We start from the raw sequence: 20,689 nt of genomic DNA, 5'->3' as shown, positions 1-20,689 counted from the left end.
TCCAGTATGAGAGATAAGGAAAATAAACAGAGTGCTTCATTGTGTTTTGTCAAGATTTCTAACAGAGGTGATCACTGAATACCATGGGGATTCAGAAGAGTCTAATGCCAGCTCAAGAAAAGAGGTGCAGTGATACAAGTAGCAATTAGAAGAGGGATCAAGGTAAAAACTTGATTTATGAAGAGGATTGCCAAGTTTAACAAATAAAAATACAGGATACTCAGTTAAATTTGTATATCATATAAACAAAGAATCCTCTTTTTAGTATAAGTATGTCCCAAATATTGTTTGAGACATACTTAACTTAAAAGAATATTAATCCACCATTTATCTGAAACAAATTAGCTGACATCCTGTATTTTATCTAGCAATCCTACTTATGGGTAAACTAGAAGCAGGTTAAATTGATTACTAGGTTTGATAGTGATTTTCATGTCTAATTAATACTCTGATGTCCTCATCATATATATATATATATATATATATATATATATATATATATATATATATATATATATATATATTAAATTACTGTGTGTGCTCTTATAGTAACTGCTTGGTACAAGTTTGTAGATATATGAGGAAGGGCTATATAAACTATATTCTCAATTGAGAATAAGGTTGACTTAACATATTTAAAATCATACTAAAACATTTCATCAACCCAAAAACAAAAGTTCTGATTTACAATGGTATTACATGTTATCACTCAAATGAAGTATCAGGAGAGTTACAACTGAATGAATTCCAAATCCTTTTCCAGCCCAGAGACTGACTCAAGTGCAATTAAAAAGCAGTCAAAGATACAAGTTCGTATTCACTTTTAAGAATATTGCCTAAATGCCTTTTAGTATAAAACTGGGCTCATAATTTTCTCTCTGAAGTTTTATATTGCCTCATGTTTCACTAAGCTTTGTTTTATAGTGGGAATAATTAAGTAGTTAATAATGGTTAAGTGACTTGCCTGAGATCACACCTTGAGTCACTGGCTGAGCAAAGCACAGAACTAAGAGCTTTGAGTTTTCAGTCTTTGCCTAGGTCATAGAGACTTGCTACCTGGCTTAATCCAGCTTTAAAACGCATATCCCTGACAACCAGACATTAACATCAACAATGATTGAAGACACGAAAGCCTACGCCTTGAATGCTGCATGTGTAATGTAAATCAGTCATGAGTTAAAACATAATACTGTGCCAAACTGGACCCTGGCAACCTCCCTGAGAACTTAGTCTTCCTAGGAAGATACCAATTTACCTTAATATGAGATAATACACCAATACCTTGTGGGGAGGAATACATTTTTCTTTACTCTTCTAGGTTTTTTTGGCTGGTCTAATAATCAAATTGACATGAGACTAATAAAATAACCAAATTCAATTACATACGCACATAGGGAAACCCCACGTACATGCCGAAGTCAGTGACCCGACCCCACATACATGAGAGTTTCCAGAGACAGACATGTAAAATGAGGCCTATATGACATTCTAAGGTGCCTGAGGCCAGGGGGGAGGAAGGTCATTGCAGGACGATAAGATCAGATGTTCTGTAATTAAATATTTGCCTTGTCATATTGACAGGTCATAAAAAGTTATTTTGGGTAATAACTCATTATGGGCAGGACCCCTGATTTAGATTATTCCAGGTAGTTAGGGGAAGGGCAGAAATTTCTTCTTCACCCACAGGTTCTTGGTTGCCTTCAGCTCAAAATAATCCACATGCCAAAGCAGCACATGTTGGGGAGGTTTGTTCTGAACCCCTTCAACCTATAGCTGAAAATTAAAGAAGGAGCTGACATTTTTGTAATATTTTACTGGACGATAAATATTTACTTTAAAAATTGACCTTTTTAATACAACTGCATACGAACTCTACCTTAAAGAGTAACTTTAAGTTGGATAGACTAATATGAAAAAAAACTTTAAAAGCAAATATATATTTTTATGTAGTTTTCAGTTTTCTTAGATGTATATTTCTCTTGCTAAGTCAATTCCTTATTCTCACTCCAGAGTTTGTAAGGGAAATATATGTGGCAATACTGAGTGAGCAGAAATCTTAATACTTCTTTTTTTGATATGCATATTCTCATTTTCTTCCCCAGGAAATAAATTGCATAATACTGCCAACAATTATTTTTAAATAATTTTAGAAAAACAATTTATGCATTTTATTCTGCACAGGTACCCTCAATTTATAATCTGTTAGCCTTTTTCCCCCCGTAATAAAAAGCTTACCATTATTCTAAAATGTACTTGCCTCTTTCATAGCTTCCAAAAATAATCCATTCCAGGCTGTAAGGATAGATCACCTATCTATGTTCCTCATCTCTCAGCAGTATCACTCACGTCAGGCAAACAAACCACTATTTTAAAGGCCTGTCTCTGGCTTTGCTTCCTGAGATAACTTACAATAAGTTTTATCAATAGGTCTTTAGTAGTCCAGTCATTCAAAGGAGCATGCATGTGTTAGTGTGAGTTAAAAAAAAAGAAGAAAAAAAAAGAAAAGATAAATATTATGGTATATTAATATGTTACATGGAATTTTCTCTGCATTTACTGGCTTTTCTAACACTCGGGGTGGGGGGAATGTATAAAACATTTAACATTGGAAAAGAAAAAAAAAAGCTTAATGATTGTTGCCAAAGTATGAATCAATGTTTGTGAAATACGCTGAGATGCAGAGGGAATCTGGAGAGAGCTGAAGCAATGCCAGCACAGATGAAAACACAGTGGGTCAAATACTTCTCAAAGATTCTCAGTGACAGCAGGTAACATAAATCCTTGCCCACAGACATGACCTTCCATTAGCCATATAGGCCAGGTTGCCTTAATTCCATTTCCTTTAGTGGCGCTCATTCAGTTGAAACTAGCCCAGTGCAGTGATTATCCCCCATTCAGCAGGTGATGGTAAAAGCAAAGCCATCAGTTAAGGTGAAGTCTGTTGCATCTGGAAGCAGCAGCCTCTGCTCAAAATCAAGAAAGAGTAATTATGCTAAAAGAAAAGTGTCTTCTCTGTACTTTCTGTCCTGTATTCACAGGGAAATCAACTGTGCTGGTAAGTGCCATATAGTAGTCCCCCTTATTCATGGGAGATTCCTTCTAAGACCCACGAACCCCCTACCCCCCACCCAGTGGATGTCTGAAACCACAGATAATATCAAATCCTGTATATACTATGTTAGTTCCTATACATATATACCTATGGCAGTTTAATTTTAGGCACAGTAAGAGATTAGCAACAATAACTAATAATAAAATATTAATAGAACAATTCTAACAATAGACTGTAATGAAGTTATATGAACATGGTCTCTCTCTCTCTCTCTCTCTCGTTTCTCAGAATATCTTATTGTATGGCATTCACCCTTTTGATGATGTGAGATGGTGCATTGCCTACATGATAGAATAAAGTGAGATAAATGATGTAGGCATAGTGATTTAGCTTTAAGCTACTATTGGAGTTACTTGAACATAAGCACTGCAATACCTCAATAGTCGATATGATCACCAAAATAACTGCTAAGTAACAAAGGGGTGATTCACACCCTGGGCAGGATAGAATGAGATTTCACCCCTCTACTCCCAACAATATGCAATTTGAAACTTGTGAATTCAGTACTATTTGTGATTTCAGGCATCCACTGGAGGTCTTGGAATGTATCCCCTGTGGATAAGAAGGGACTACTGTATACTTAAAATCACAGTGAATGAGGAAGCCATGGTACAATACAGCCAGAAAACAATGGGGTTTGCTATGGGTGTTGCCTTCAGTGAGGGGATTTTCCATATATATATAGTGAACAGCTCTTGGTAAATATCCAAACAAAACAAATACAGTCTTCCTTCAGTGTAGAAGGTAGTTGAATTCCTGGAAAACTCAGTGTATATTAAAACCAAGCAAGATATACTTTGGGTTCACATGTAAAATGAAGTTAAAATCTTGGCCCATATTGTTAGATACCTGGGAGGACACTGGAAATCTACTCAGGCATAGGAAAATTACTCTTAAAAATAAATAAAAATAAAACTTATGAATTGTTTGTTTCTGGAATTTTTCATTTGATATTTTTAGACCACAGTTGAGCACTAGTAACTGAAACCACAAAAAACAAAGCTGTGGATAGAGTGAACCTAGTGTATTAAAATATATTGAGAATAGCAATAGAATGTTTTAAGAGACATCATCTTTCAACTCAGATGGCACATTTTCTGTCTACCTGGGATTCTAAATCTTTCTGCTTTATCCCAATAAAGAGGCTTGCATATTAGAATTTTATAATTTCTACTATTTCAAATGAATTATGAATATTGATGGAGAAAAAGTAACCTTGCCTTTTTTAAATTTAATGAATCAGATGATTTTCTCAATGGGAAACAAAAACAATAAGAATACATAGTAATAAAAAACAGCAAATAAATAATAATATAATAATAACACAAAAATAACAGACAACCAGTGAAATATCTTTTCTTTCTTTTTCCCTTTTAAAAATAGATTCTCTCAGATTATGTAACAGAATAAATTATATAACAAAAACTTTTCTTATATTTTTAATTGAGACTAAACCAAATTAGGAAGAATACCTATAGAATTGGCAAGATCCTTAAGTGCTTGCTAGTCATTTGTGCTCAACTCTTTATATTAATATTTAGAAATGTGATGCTAAACATACTGTTTGTTATTTAATAACTAAATGACTTAAAAGTTTCCAGTTTTTGCAAGTTTCATAGAGTATCTTTTTATCTTGATGGAGTCTGCCAATTAATTCTCCATACTTTCTTAAGAACCAATTCACATATTGTGTTTTTATTCAAAAAGCCTTTATATTGAAATTAAGACTTTAGATCGATTTTGCCAGAGCTATGTGTTAAATATAATAGTCTGACATGAATAAAGGTTATAATTATAATCCAATGTAGCCAATTTATGTGTGTGACTTTTGGTTAATTTATAGTAGTCTTATTCTTTGGATTTCATGTAACATGTTCAGTATAATTTTGAAATATAAGAGGAGTCTGTAGAAAGATGACAGAGAAAATGATATTCTTTTCTTAAACACATCTATACATATTGGACTTCTGAGAAAGCAGTAAGCCTGTCCTGGACAGTAAATAATGCATTCATTCAACCAAAGGTGTATACAAAAATTACCCGCTACAGATAGAGTCAAGATGGCAGAGTAAGTAAATACTGTGCTTACCTACTCTCATGACAATATCAAAATTACAAGTAAACTAGAGAACAACCATCATTGAAAATCATCTGAAGTCTAGCTGAATTGAAGCCCTACAACTAAGGACATACAGAAAAAGCCACCTTGAGACTGGTAGGAGGGGCAGAGATGCGAAACACACATATGTGACCATTAAAAATTGGGAGAGATATCTTGGCTGTGGAGTTCCCCCTTTAATCCCCAGAAGAACAAGGGGCCCCAACTCCACACCAGGCTCCCTCTCCAGCCCAGGGTACCAATGCAAGGGAGAAAAGTCCCCATAACTTCTAGCTGTGAAAACCAGCAGAGATTGTAGCTGAGTGAAAATAGAGTGGCTGCATTCCCAGGCGCTCCTCTTAAAGGGTCCACACACAGACTTACTTGCTGAAGGACTCATTCACTCTGAGCTCCAGCGCTGGGACAGAAGCTTGAAAGGAACCAGGAACATATGGGAGGAACTAAATATTTGGCTTCAGAGTTAGAGCTGGAGGGGCAGCTTTCTCTGAGATGCAGGAGCTGCCGGAAGCCATGGTTTCTTTGTTGAGCTCTCCCCTCTCCTGGCATGCAGATACAGATGGCCACCATATCTGGGTCTCCATCAACCTGGCTGACACCATTCCTTTGCCTGATTCCCTGAGACCCGCCCCACCCAAATTTGAGGAACACTAAAGCTGCTTCCAGTGGTTTTTCTGTAAAAAAGGCCTGTCTTGGTTCATGCTGTGGATTTCATAAATTTCCTCAAAGGTTCACAAAACCCAAACAAGCAGCATCTGGTTTTGGAGTGTCTCATGCCTCTTGCTGAGAAGCCCTAAACCCAGCATGAGTGGCAGCCGGCCTCAGTTCATGGATTAACCTCTTGAGGCATGTTCAAGCCCAGCACCAATGGCAGCCAACTGTGGAGTGCTTTGTGGCTCATGCCACAGGATTGTTTTGTGGCTGAGGAGAGGACACAGGCTGCCGTTGAGCTTAGCCTGTGGTGGGCTCCCTCCCAACAACACACCCAAAAGGCAGACTGGTCAGGCTTCAGAGCCCTGCCAAAGAAAATCCTGCTCTGTAGGGTCAGCCCCTGCACAACAACTTCTCCAATGTAGTCACAGTGAGTCTTCATAACCAATCAGACTGAGGGTTAATCCTTTCTGTTGAAGTGCAAACAGCAACCAAGGCTCAACTACAACAGGAGGGCACATGTAACCCACATAAGGGGCATACCTGGAGTACCAGCTCAGGTGACTGGGGAGACAGCATCACTGAGCCCCACAGCAATCTACTACCTAGGGCCACTCTACTAAGACAGGGAAATATAACAGCTCTATCTAATTCATAGAAACAAATGCAGAGAGGCAGCCAAAATGGGGAGACAAAGAAACATATCCAAAATAAAAGAACAAAACAAAGCTCTGGAAAAAGAACTAAATAAAATAGACAGAAGCAACCTACCAGGTGCAGAGTTCAAAACACTGTTTATATTGATGCCCAAAGATTTCAGTGAGAATTTCAACAAGGGGATTAAAAAAAAATGTAAAAATGGAGATAGAAAACATTAAAAAGAACCAATCAGAAATAAAGACTATAATAACTTAAATGAAGAATACATTAGAAGGAATTAACAGCAGATTAGATGAAGCAGAGGCTCAAATCACCAATTTAGAAGATAAGGTAGTAAAAAACACCCAATCAGAGTAAAAAAAAGAAAAAGAATTTTAAAAAAGGGATAATTTAAGGGGCTTCTGGGACAACATCAAATATTCCAACATTTGCATCATAGGGGTACCAGTAGGAGAAGAGAGAGAGCAAGGAATTGAAAACCTGTTTGAAGTAATAGTGATGGAAAACTTCCATAACCTAGTGAAGGTAATAAATATAAAAGCCCAGGAAGTGCAGAGTTCAAAACAAGATGAATCCAAAGAGGCCACTCCAAGAAACATCAAAATTAAAATGCCAAAGTTTAAAGACAAAGGAAAAACTTTAAAAGCAGCAGGAGAAAAGCAGTTAGTTACCTACAAGGGCGCTCCCATAAGACTGTCAGCTGATTTCTCAACAGAACTTTGCAGGCCAGAAGGGATTCAACAAAATATTCAATGTGATGGAAAGAAAAGACCTACAACCAAGATTACTCTACCCAGCAAAGCTATCATTTAAAATCAAAGGACAGTTAAAGAACTTCCAAGACAAGAAGAAGCGAAAGGAGTTCATCAGTACCACACCAGTATTACAAGGAATCTCAGAGGGACTTCTTTAAGATGAAAAAAAAGTGTGTGTGTGTGTGTGTGTGTGTGTGTGTACACATATAGTAAAATGGCAATAACTACATATCTATCAATAATTACTTTAAATGTAAATGGATTAAATGCTCAAATCAAAAGATAGGATGGCTGAATAGATAAGAAAACAAGACCCTTACATATGCTGCCTATAAGAGTTTCGCTTCATATCAAAAGACACACACAGACTGAAAGTAAGGGATGGAAAATACAGTTCATGAAAATGGAAACAAACAATTAACCAAAATCTGGGGTAGCAGTACTTATACCAGACAAAATAGACTTTAAAACAAAAGCTAGCTTTCAGCTTCGGCTCAGAGGAAGCCAAGGTGCAACTTTCTTCAGTTGTCCCGAAGCTGGGTTCATCCAACCCCAGCCGCCTCCACCGTGCCACCAAATTTCAACTCCAACAAGATCAAAGTTGTGTATACCTGAGGTGCACTGGTGGGGAACTTGATGCTGCATCTGCCCTGGCCCCCAAGATCGGCCCCCTGAGTCCATCTCCAAAACAGTTTGGTGATGACATCACTAAAGCAACTGGTAATTGGAAGGGTCTGAAGATCACAGTGAAACTCATTATGCAAAACAGACAGGCCTAGATTGAGGTGGCACATTCTGCCTCTGCCCTGATCATCAAAGCCTTCAAAGAAACACCAAGAGGCAGAAAGAAGCAAATAAATAAATAAATAAACAAACAAACAAATACATAAGCACAGTGGCAATATTACTTTTGATGAGATTGTCAACATTGCCCAACAGATGTGGCACCGATCTTTAGCTAGGGAACTCTCTGGAACCCTTAAAGAGATCTTGGGGACTGCATAGCCTGTGGGCTGCAATGTTGATGGTTGCCACCCTCATGGCATCATAAAGGACATCAATAGTGGTGCAGTAGAATGCCCCACTAGTTAAAACCTACAAAGGAAAATATTTCAATTAAAGATCATTTGGCATAAAAACAAAAACAAAAAACAAGGGCTATAACAAGAGATAAAGAAGGACCCAATAATCCCACTTCTGGTTATTTATCCAAAGAAACACAAAACTCTACCTCAAGGAGGCGTGTGCATCCATATGTTCATGGCAGCATTGTTTACAATGGCCAAGATGTGGAGGCAGCCTGGGTATCCATCAGTGGATGATGGATAAAGAGTAGGAAGTGCATATATAAAATGAAATATTGCTCAGCCAGAGAGGGGAATGAGTTCTTGCTATCTGCAGCGGTATGGATGGACCTCATGTTATTGTACTGACTGAAGTATGTCAGAGAAAGACAGGTGCAATGAGATCTCACTTATATGTGGAATCTAAAAAAAAAATAAACAAGCAAAACAGAAAAAAAAATTACAAATACAATCCAGTTTAGTTTCTTCTCTGAAAAAACAAATCTGTTTCAAGATGTAAAAACTGAAATACAAGGAAAAAACAAAAACAAAACAAAACCAAAAAAACCACACACTTAAAAATGCTTATATTAAAGCAATAGCATTGTATTAACTTACTTTAATGTGAAAATAACAGAGTCAAGTAATAGAAAATAAGAATAAATAATCAGAACAACAACAATAAAACTTTAACTTTGTAAAGCTACTATAATTCACTCAAAGCTTCTCTCAGAACTTCCTAGAACCAGAATAAACAGAAAATCACTAGTTTTATGGTTCCCGTTTTTAAATAATTAGTCAAGAGAGACAACTTTGTGACTAATCTGAATTTTCCCACATCTTTTATATAGAAACATTGAATGTCATGGTGAAGGCTCTCTTGAAAAGCAGTCTTACACACACACACACCAAAAAAAAAAAAAAAAATTAAAAACAGTGGTGTTCCACCTATGGCTACAATTTATAGTCATCTTTTATAAAAGCTGATAGCAGACATTGTTTGGCCTCATGAAGTCGTGAAGGTACTTTATTTGCCAAACTGTCAACACCAAAAAGAATGATTGGCATCCTTAAGTACCTATGAAGTGTGTAGCCTCTATGCTGTAACCACTGATGAGAACACAGGCTCTGAATCAGATCATCTGTGTTCAACCCCCAGTCTGCTTCTCCTAGCTGTGTGACCAACAGCAAGATACTGAGCAACATCTTTGAGGAATAAATAGCTCAGAGCATAGTAAATGTATCAAGATAAGTTAGTCATTGTTAGTTTTATTTATTATTATTATCAATATGTCCTTTTAAAACCAGAGTTAGTCTATGTTTTTAAATATATTCTAGTAAAGAAGATTTTGTGCCCAGGTAGACAGCGCTGTGTTTTGTTTCCCTCCCACACTTGACAATCATAACATGTTTGGAAGAATCATATTTTATTGCTTCAAAGTCACTGTGAAAAAGATTTTTTATGCAAGGAGCAACTTTCATAATGCTTGTCACATTTTATGTTACTCTTCCATGGAATGTAAAAAAATAAGTAAAATGTAAAGAAGCTGTATTTAAATAAGTACACAATGGTGTGCTTTTTAAGTATAAAATAGAATATTCACGGCGGTAGGCAGTGGTAAGGATTAAAGAACTCTTTATAGCATGGGTTATTGTGTCATGAGCTAAGAGGCCAAATGACAGCCATAATGATGTCTGGGAATATGAGAACATGTCACTCTGTCACTCCTATTTGCCCAGAGGCATCCATTGGGTTAGGCTCATTACTTAGATCATGGAAATCCTGGGAACAGAACAAAATTCCTCTTCCTTCCCTCATATCACTAAAATCAGCTTACAATCCATTTTCCCAAGACATACACAATGACCTTAGGCAAAATGCTTGACTTCTTTGGACATCAGTTAACTCCTCCACACTTTAGATTGAAAAACCTGCTCTCTGCCCTGTGCTGTGTTGATCTATTGAGAACCACACAGTTAAAGTTGAATGATGTTGTGATAGAACAACAGGATGCAGTGAGGGGATATCTCAGCTCACCCACTTGGATTGGTTACAAGTTGGGAGATTATTCATTTAACCCCTCTGAAAATGAGCTTTATTCTATGTGGCATGGTAGTATCAGTATCCATTCCACAATTATGCTGTTATAGTCACCAATTCTTTCAACATATATTTATTGAATGCCCATTATGTACCAGATACTGATTTATATGCTTAATGATATATTCTCAATTGAAATTACGGAAGACAATATCCTTATCATCCCCACTGTTGCCATCATGGCAGCAGCTAATGCTTTTTTCTGCAATGGTCATGTACTTTTCACAGTGCTGCTGTCATGTGGCTCATCTCGCTTCATCTTCACAACATTTTTATCTATATCACAGCGCTAATAACACCATTTTACAGATGGAGAACTGAAGGCTCAGAGAGCTAAAGGAACTTGCACATTTTAACACAGAACCAGTTTGCCTTGATTATTATAAAGATTGACTTGATTGTTATTAAATATTATTCCTTACGTCCACAGTTTACTCTAAAGGTTTTGGGGGCTCCTAGAGGTCAATGAATGTAGACAAGGATAACCAGGCATAGAATGTGGACCTCACTCCTTCTTTATGTAATTATGTGAACAGATGGGAGAGGCTAATGACTTTTAGTCCCAGTTGCGTTAAACAAGATTAAAGAGGCTGGCAAAGACTAAAGATCTGTGCTGAAGACTTTATATCTCATTACCCATATCCCAAGTCGTTCAGTCTCTTAGTTTTGTCATTATTCTTCTAGTCTGTACTGTGGATTTTGTGTGTGTTGGTGTGTATACGTCTGTCTGGTTTTCCTAATAAAATAACAGAGACCTAATGCCTGCTCCAAAAGTTTTGGTTTTTTCCTTATAAGACCCTAGAATAGACTGAAGCATTTGGGTCTGCAGCATCATAGCTGTTTCAAGACCTGCTACTTAATTAACTATTGATGGACCATCTGGGCTGTTCAGAGTTTTGCATGGTGTTTTCTCCAGCTCACCTTGGAATCTTATATTCAGACACATTTGTCTACTTACAAATAAGGTTCTTGGATAAACAGCAAGATCTATGCATGAGACAGAATTGTAGAAAAAACATAGCCAAATTTGATTAGTTTCCAGTTTAGAATATGTATAGGTTAGTGTAACTTGAAATTATTCTGTTTTTCATATAATCTTTCTACACAAATTTTTTAGCACAATACTTCATTCAGTTCCCCTCACCTCATATTGCTTTGTGATTCAGCCTTATTTCTTTAATTCTATTCAACTTCAAGTTCTGGCAGTTGAATAAAATAAGATATGGGGACATGTTGCAAATACGTTAACTACATTTCCAATATTACAAAAAAAGATGTTTATGGAAAACATATTGTTTCATATATATTTTCCTTAAATTGGTTGAACGATGTATTCCATTTACACACCAAGGGTTCTTTGTAACATAAGTCATATCCAAAGACTGCCTGCTGTTGCCATCACTGTGTAAAGGATATACATAATGCGTTTCCTTATGAATGAGTCTTTAGTCTGTTAATGCAGTGAGCTGGTAATCAAGATTAAACTGTCTCAAACAGGCACACATACAACAAATTAAAAACAAATCTATATCTATATGTGTATATATATATGTATATCTACATTTGTGTGTGTGTATCATTCTCTCTCTCTCTATATATATACATATATCAAATATATATAAAATATATATATCTATATCTATATGTCTGTCTATCTATCTATCTATCTATCTATCTATCTATCTATCTATCTATCTATGTATCTAGATTGATAGATAGATAGATAGATACACACACACACACACACACACACACACTATGTGCTCCAAATTACTTACAATATACTGTGGTCACGTCTATTTGTTTGAGTGGGCTTAAGATATTATAAACAAGAAATAATCTTTATTTTTCCTATGCAAAGCCTCTTGGAAATACGGCCATACAACATTCAGTTTCTTAATTTCTTGGATCTAATAAGTTCAGAAAATTCTTTCTAATAAAAATAGACATTTTTTTTCTTTTTGGAGAAAGAACATATACATGCAATTTGTACAATGTAAACAGCTTAATTTAGAATTACTGAAACATATTTGAATAGGCATTAAAAGAAAGATTTTAAAGACAAGCAATGACACATGAACATGATTATAAATACATATAAAACGGATATTCAAAGTTCTATAGTATTTTTGTCACTTTTTAAAAAAACAGTGAATTTTTATTCCTTGTCGTACTTTCTCTAGTATTATACTTATAACTCTGAAAATAATTGGGAATGTAACTATTGCTATTGCAACCACCCAAATGGCAATATACATGAATTTACTGAACCATAATGCATCACTCTGAACAAGTTCTAGGTCTACTGAACAAAAAGACAATTGAAACAAGTGCTACAGGACGGCAAAGATGATGATCATGATGATGATGGTAATGGGGATGATGATAAAACCAACAACAGAAATAATAAGGCATCATCCTAAAACAAGTTTAATTCTTAGGAAATTGCTATGTGACCCTGAAAAAAGCTATTATCTGAACAGTTTTTCTTTTTTTTTAAGATGAAAGAAGTTTTTTATTTTTTTTCTATGTCTATTCAGTGTACTTCAACTTTGACCTGACAGAACTTCTAGGTTTTTATAAGTACATAGCCAATCAACCACAACTCTAACTAATTATGACAGAAGTTTTTGATCATCGTTATTAAAGGGCAAGTTTCTTCCTGGCTGCTTTGGGGAGCCGTTGGTTTAGCTAAACTCCCTCTGACTATATACACATGCCCACACACTAGTCCTTTTATTTATTATTGTCGGTGCTATTTCCAAACAAATTTTTATCAGCTTTCCCTGGGCTGTCTCTGAACCTCTTATAACTAAATATAATTAAAAATAATCTTGGAATTCTAAAACTTATGGTACAGAAAGTAAGCCTACTATACTGTAATTGTAAGATAGGAATATATTTAAGCAGCAATCAATATCATCTTATAGTGAACATGGAGGAATTTCTGTAAGTAGTATTACTAACGGCCAGAATTTTTTAGTCTCCTTTTTTTTCTGATCAATTAAGAAAATAAATGTACAATAATGGGAAATATTCAAATAGTATAGAGGTTTATTTTTTCAGTTTTCTTATATGTTAATAAGCCATTCTTTGTTTGCTTGCTCACATAGCAAGCAATTTAGGGGGAAAGAGGAATTGAAAGCATGTTAGACATATTGGAAAAGGAAATTTAAGAGCTAAATTCTCTGAGATCAGCACTAAAGGGAAGGAAGGATGCCGAACAGTGTGATCATCAAGGACTTGCCTTTCAGGGTAAATCTGACCTGGATTTGAATTCTGGTTCTTCTTATTAGCTGGGTGTCCTCGGGTAATTAAAATAATTTCTGAATTTTTTGTTCTTTAAATGATAAGTTCTTTAAATGATAAGTTACTTATCACACAGAGATGTTATGAGATTCTTTGTTTTACTGGATTTGGACATCTTTGATTTATGTGTTATACATTGCATAAACTGTCTAATGTACTGGTGGCTCAACATCATGACTTGAAATGACAAACAAATAGAGGTGATTTCTTGGTAGAATGAGAATTTTTACCACAGAGCTTGTGGTAAAAATTAACAAAGCGATGCCCTGATCCAATTTAGTAACTTGTGGATAAACCCCACAGGGAGAATCAGAAGACTTTAAGGAGCAGAGCTATCCATTGAACCCAGGTAAATTCATGGAAGAAGTGGCAAGGATGGACAATTAATCTCCTAATGTTCCAGGTAGGACTCTTGTCATATTGTGTTAATTTCTCCATTATCAAAAACAATATCTATGGTTAATTGTGAAGATCCCTGCATTAACAGAAGAAAGTTCAAAATGTAGGGGAATGATAGTGGTCAGAATCCCACCTTTAGGTAGAAGGAAGATCCAACTCAATCCCTAAGTAAAAGCCATAACAAGTCAAGGCTAAGAACACTAATAGCTGTAGATCTAAGAGGTGGGGATTCAAAATTAGTTATGGAGAGAAGTCGAAAGCTTTTTTATTCACATAGTAAGCCAACTCTTTGTTCTTCTTTTTAGGGCTTTTCTTATCCTCTTGACTCTTCCTTTTGAATTGCATTGTTCTGCTTTTCTCTCCTAAGAAGTCCATATGTATGGTGAACTTAAAGGATAAGATTATCTTCCCTAGAGAGTAGCATTCTTAAATTTTTCCCATCGCTTACTGGAAGAATAAGTGAGTACTAAAGTAACTACCAGATGGATGGAGGTTTGGGACTGAACACTCTTTTTGTACCTACTTTAGTTCATTAGGGTCTGTTATTTTGACACTATAGAAGTGCTTTTCCAGCTGAGCTGGCACTTTGTGACACAGTATATTAGTACTGTCCTCAAAGCCACATGATCAACATGCTACCTCTTCCCGGAAGATTTGGAGATGGGGAAAACCTTTTACATCAAAACAAATATTAACATATTATGGCAGAATGTTTGAAATTTACATAATTTTTAAAGATTAAAACAAGGTTTCAAGAAAATATATGTTCAGTGTAATTAATGCATTAGGCCCTGAGGCTGACTAGTTGTGATGGTGTTGTTATGGGGGTGGTAATAGAGGAAAGATGAGGAAAATGCTTAAAAGTTAATGTCCCATGTAAATAAATAGTGCATATTTGTCTATAGTGTACCCTTTAAACTATTTCTATTGGGAACCTCAGTCACTGTCATTGCCAAGACAGAAATATTCATCCTGGTCACCATCATCATGACTAAAAATTATATGTGTCATGATACTTTGTAAAATGCAAGTCACAGAACAAATAGAAGGCCTTTTAAATGTCCCATCTTCTTATCCTTAATTAATTGTTTTGGTTGATTTTCCTTTGTTAGAGAGAACACCCTTTAATCAAATATTTCTTTCATAAGAACTGTGAAGGTGTATACATAAGTATGTGAGTTTGTATAACTAGAATATTTTTCTAAATATTAGTATTTTTTGTCTTTGTAGTGCATTTTCAAATTGAGTTATAGCACATTAATGGACATCTAGGACTAATAAATAATGGAATTAGTTTTTATAACAGTTTACTTCCACATGGCAGATACACAACTGTTTGGAATTTTTTGTTTCTTTTCATCTACTGATACTTTTCCATGAACACTTTTATGAAACTTGTGGAAAAATAGGAAGTTAGGAGAACTTTATTTCACAAACAGATGCCTGAATTGCATTTTTCTACTCTTACAATTTTTATAATGCCATAAATGTTTACACATGCATAAGGTACAGGAAATTCTCAGAGGTTAAGAATTTGTTTAGGCTGATCTAATTGGTTTATTGGCTTAGCTACAAGAGCTTTTGAAAAGCACATGTGGAACATCTTAATGATAATTTTTTTTAAGGTCTCAAGTAAAATGGAGGCAGCAGTGAGTGAATTTGACTAGTGCTTCTCTAAGCTAAGCAAGCACACATGTGCAAATGTTATCTATCCTTTAAGAATATTGTGTTTGGGAAGGATTGATATGTGTCTCTTACAACTAAATAGCTCTTTACATTTTCTTACCTTTTTATTACATTATTGCCATCTAATAACTCCTAAGTCTCTTTTGCTCTTCTACCTTCCCTGATTAGTCAGACAAATCTTTTCTAAAATGTTTTTATCATGTCATGCCTAAGTCCTAGAACCTACATGAACCTCTAGTCCCAACAATTTCAAGACCAAATAACTCTGCCTATATTTTCATAGTCTAAAGTGATTATTGTCTTTATGTATGTATTATTCATGTTCCTCTTTGTAATTCTATGGTTAAGGACAATTTTTATGTTCTTTTTAATTTAGCTAAGACCCTAGGCTTTGCTTAAAATTATTATTAATACATGGAAAAGTGACAGGTTTGGGGTCTGCCCTAACAGATGTAAGATCAGTGAATTTACATAGAACTATAATTTAGTCATTGATTTCTTGTAAGTGACAAACCTCAGTGAACTAAGAGTGTGACTTTGAACAAAGCCATGAGCATGATTGCTAATGAAAGTGTAAAGCTGAGCACAACAATTGGATTTGCTAAAATTGCTTACCTGATAATGGGTGTGTCCTTTAGCTGTGTATGTATTCACCACTATACTGCTTCATTTTATTGATACCTATGCAGAATGCATTATTATAGATACTTGCTAAAATATTTGACTTCCCGTAAGCTGTAGGATTATTTTTAAGATGTGAACATTTGCAATGTAAATTAGAGAAGCATAATATTAAAACATGCAAATGCTTTTAGTTTCCTAAAATTTTTTTGAAAAGTGTTTTTTGTTTTTTTTCTGTTTGTTTTTTAGTTTTTGGATTTGGTTTCCTACTCTTATACTGTTTTCTTATTCTTTATTCCAGTGAATGTAAGGGATGGACTGTGCATGAGGGAGTTATTCAGATCAGTAGAAAAGTTAAATTAAATAAACTTACTTATTTCTCATTCATATAATAGTAGCTTTGCATACATTTTGTGCACTACGTTCTTTCAATGAACCTAAACACACTAAAAATTAGGAAACGCAACTTGGAGATGGGACTTTCATCATTGTAACTCCTGTTGTTCAAGAAAAATTACATCTGGGCCTGCCCGGTGGCTCAGAAGGTTGGACCTCCATGCTCCTAACGCCGAAGGCTGCCGGTTCGATTCCCACATGGGCCAGTGGGTTCTCAATCACAAGGTTGCCAGTTCGATTTCCCCCAAGGGATGGTGATTCCCACATGGGCCAGTGGGCTCTCAACCACAAGGTTGCCAGTTCGATTTCCCCCAAGGGATGGTGGGCAGCGCCCCCTGCAACTAATGATTGAACATGGCACCTTGAGCTGAGCTGCCACTGAGCTCCCGGATGGCTCAGTTGGTTGGAGCGTGGGCTCTCAACCACAAGGTTGCCAGTTCGATTTCCCACAAAGGATGGTGGGCTGCGCCCCCCACAACTAGCAACAGCAACTGGACCTGGAGCTGAGCTGCGCCCTCCACAACTAAGATTGAAAGGACAACAACTTGGAAAAAATCCTGGAAAACTACACACTGTTTCCCAATAAAGTCCTGTTCCCCTTCCCCAATAAAATCTTTAAAAAAAAAAAAAAAAAGAAAGAAAGAAAAGAGAAGAAAAAGCACATCTAAGTTGGAAAATAGTTTATATCTTGATGCATTGCATTATCACAATAATAATTGAGAAGGACACATATTTGGTCATTTACAGCTATTAAATGAAATATATTTTTTTTAACTTTAAAAATACCTTAAAAATTCAGTAGTGACTCATCTCTCTACAAATTCTCATACTTAAACAGGTTTTCAATGTGTATAAAGCATTGCATTATTTAACATGTTTGAAAATTCAACATTCATGCTAAGCTATGTAGGAGTTAACAGTTTAGTTGGTATTTTTAGTTCCCTTTGCCAATGCATATCATCTTCATGTCTCTTCCATAGGGGAAACATTTTTTTTTTTTTTAATTTAAATGTAAGTACATTTTAATTGCTTATCATTTGTGGAATATGTATATGTATTAAAATATATACACTAGAAAGTATACAATGTGGTAATCTTTGTCAATATTGAAGATATTTATAGACAGAGCAGAAAGTATAATAAAGCCAAATGCACTCCCCATATTACATAAACTTGTTAAGAATGAGGACTTTTAAATTTTGTTTACCACTGTATCCCCAGCAACTAAAAAGAGGGCCTGGTGTAAAGGAGGTGCTTTAATAGGTATTTGTTGGGGGAAAAAATGACATTTTCCTCTTTATACAATAGTGAGAGACTGATTGGCTGTTCTTAGTGTTAGCATCTGATTACCCCTTGTCTAGAGACCCCATGGAACTTAGAAAAAACTGTATGTTTCAGATTCCAGTATGTCCGAGTTGAATTCTAGTACCAATGTTTATGATAATTCTATGACTATGGGCAAGATACTTATACTTTTAAGCTCAGGTTATCTCATTTATAAAATCAGGATACTTCATTTACTCTTAGGATGTTGAATTAAATGAGTAACAGACATAAATTGTCTTGAATAGTGCCTGGTATAAAATAACCACTCAATACATTTTGTCATCAGTCCTTTAATTCCAGGAGCACCATGAATACCTCATTATGATGTCACACCCCAGTCTGTTATCCTTGCTCCTCTTTAGTATCTCTAAACCATACTTCTCTGTTTTGATCTAGTTTGTGACAACCCTGGAAATTGATCTAATGAACTACCAATTAATTAAAGTACTAGTATCAGAGAGTGGATTAATACTTGAAGGGCAATTAGTTATATTTAAAGGGAATTCTTGAAGATTTAAAAGTTTCACCTCTATAGAACAAAGATGTAATGATAAACTTTTAGATGTAGTGTCAAGACAATGAGCAAGATGCTTTTAACTAGGATCATGACCTTCCAAATACCATAATATACTTGAACATAACTACCTGTGCCCAGTATGAAACTATGATTAAAATAAACATTCTCAAATTTTCTGGGCTGAAGTTAATTTTGTTCTCACTTGAGCCATGACAAGGAGCTTAAGACATGTAAGTATCTGAGGAGATAAGAAGGTGAGTTCATGTAGCAGTACTGGCAGCCTTCTGTCTCTCTCTGAAATCTCAAGTACATTACGAAAAAAGGGAAAGCAAGAAACAAATGTATGTCTATAATACCTAAGTTTGGAAAGTTCAAGTTGTGGCTTTGAGAGTTCTAGTTGTGGCTGGTAGATTACAGCTACTGGTTGGAAAAACCTGATAATATGAGAATGTGACTTTTTACTATATTGTCATTAAATACCAGATGCTCTGTGGAGCAAGACAAGGATTTTCAGGGGGCACTAGAAACAATATGTGAGAATCCAGTTGGAAAAGATGAAAAATTGCCTTTCAAAGATAACAACTACATCAATTCATGGGTTGTTCCCATGCAGAGAATTTTGGAATCAGCATGTTGTAAATTTTTGCTAATGACTGACTGTGACTACATAAAATATATTTTAATAATGATGAAAATAGAATAATAAGGCCATCTATTTCACAGAGTTATTTTGAGTATCAATTAAGCTAATTAAATTAAATAACACTGACCACAGTGTGTTCACCATCTCAGCCCATCTCAATGTTACAAGCATTATATGATTCATTTCTAATTTCTGTTATGTAAGAAGGGATTTATATCAAGGATCTTAACTTGCTGCATGCAGTTAGTTAGAGGATGCCTTTACTGGTAATTTGGAACTTTGGGGAATCTCCTGTTCCTACAGAATGTGAGATTTCTGGAGGGAAAATAAAAGGAAGGAATGTTAGTAGTATAAAAAGAATCAATACTCACCAAAATCACCAACTGTCTGTGCTATTCATTAATGAAATATATATTGACTGCCGACATTGTCTGAAATTCTCCAGAAGGCTCCGAGAACATAACAATGAACAAGAAAAACAGCATTCTCTTCAAGAAGGACACATACAGTTTTTGTAAACGGCTATAAAAAAACAGTTACAAGAGCTATAAAAAGGGAATGTATAGAATGTGTTTTGAGAACCTAGAGGAGAATATCTGCTTCTGCCCAGGAAGAGAGGTAGGATGCCCAGGAAGGATTAGAGGATGCTTCAGGGTTTCAAAAAGGATAAGTAAGTGTTTTTACAAAGGCCAAGAAATAACAAGTTGCAGGGGTTTGATCTATTTAGGAAGGTTCATATAAGACAGTATTGTTATAATGTAAGCTATATCAGGGGGAAATGGCAAAGGATGGGACTAGAGAGATGGCCAAGGCTCCGACATTTGAGGATCTCCTGTGCCAAGCTAAGGGTTTGCCTTACAGTGTTCTCAATCATAAAGAACATTAACGAATTTCGGGCAGAGGAAAAATATAGTTGTATTTGTATTTTAGAAAAAGCACCCCCAACAATATGAAAAACAACACATAAGTAGGCAAGACAGGAGGCATGAAAAATAGTTGAAGTTTGTTGCATCAATTTCGTTCAGAAATGATGGGATTTGAATCAAAGCCGTAGGAGTTAGTATGGAAGAAGTCTACTGGGATATGTCATCTTTCATGTAAGAAACAATGTGTCCCCCTAAAATTCAGGGTTTTGTTAAAGGAAGAAGGGGAGAAGGAATATTGGGACAGGCAAGTAGCATTCTCTGCCATTGTCAACAAGAACTAGTCAATGACACCGAACAATTTTCTGTGAATTCCTCCCACAGTTCTGGCCTTTCCTACGCTGATGGTCTGGCCCAATGTGACAACATTTACATTGGAGTGTTACATGATGGTAATTCCAATGTTTTTA

At 35.6% G+C, this 20,689-nt stretch overlaps 1 pseudogene; it reads left to right on the top strand.

Moving 5' to 3' along the window:
• LOC109447054 (uncharacterized) overlaps positions 1 to 8,345 on the top strand; it is a 110,203-nt pseudogene extending 101,858 nt beyond the window's left edge.
• The last annotated feature ends 12,344 nt before the right edge of the window (positions 8,346 to 20,689 follow it).

This window comes from Rhinolophus sinicus, linkage group LG04 (genome assembly GCF_036562045.2).
Source record: "Rhinolophus sinicus isolate RSC01 linkage group LG04, ASM3656204v1, whole genome shotgun sequence".
Taxonomy (NCBI): Eukaryota; Metazoa; Chordata; class Mammalia; order Chiroptera; family Rhinolophidae; genus Rhinolophus; species Rhinolophus sinicus.
This window is presented reverse-complemented; position numbering and strand designations above follow the sequence as displayed.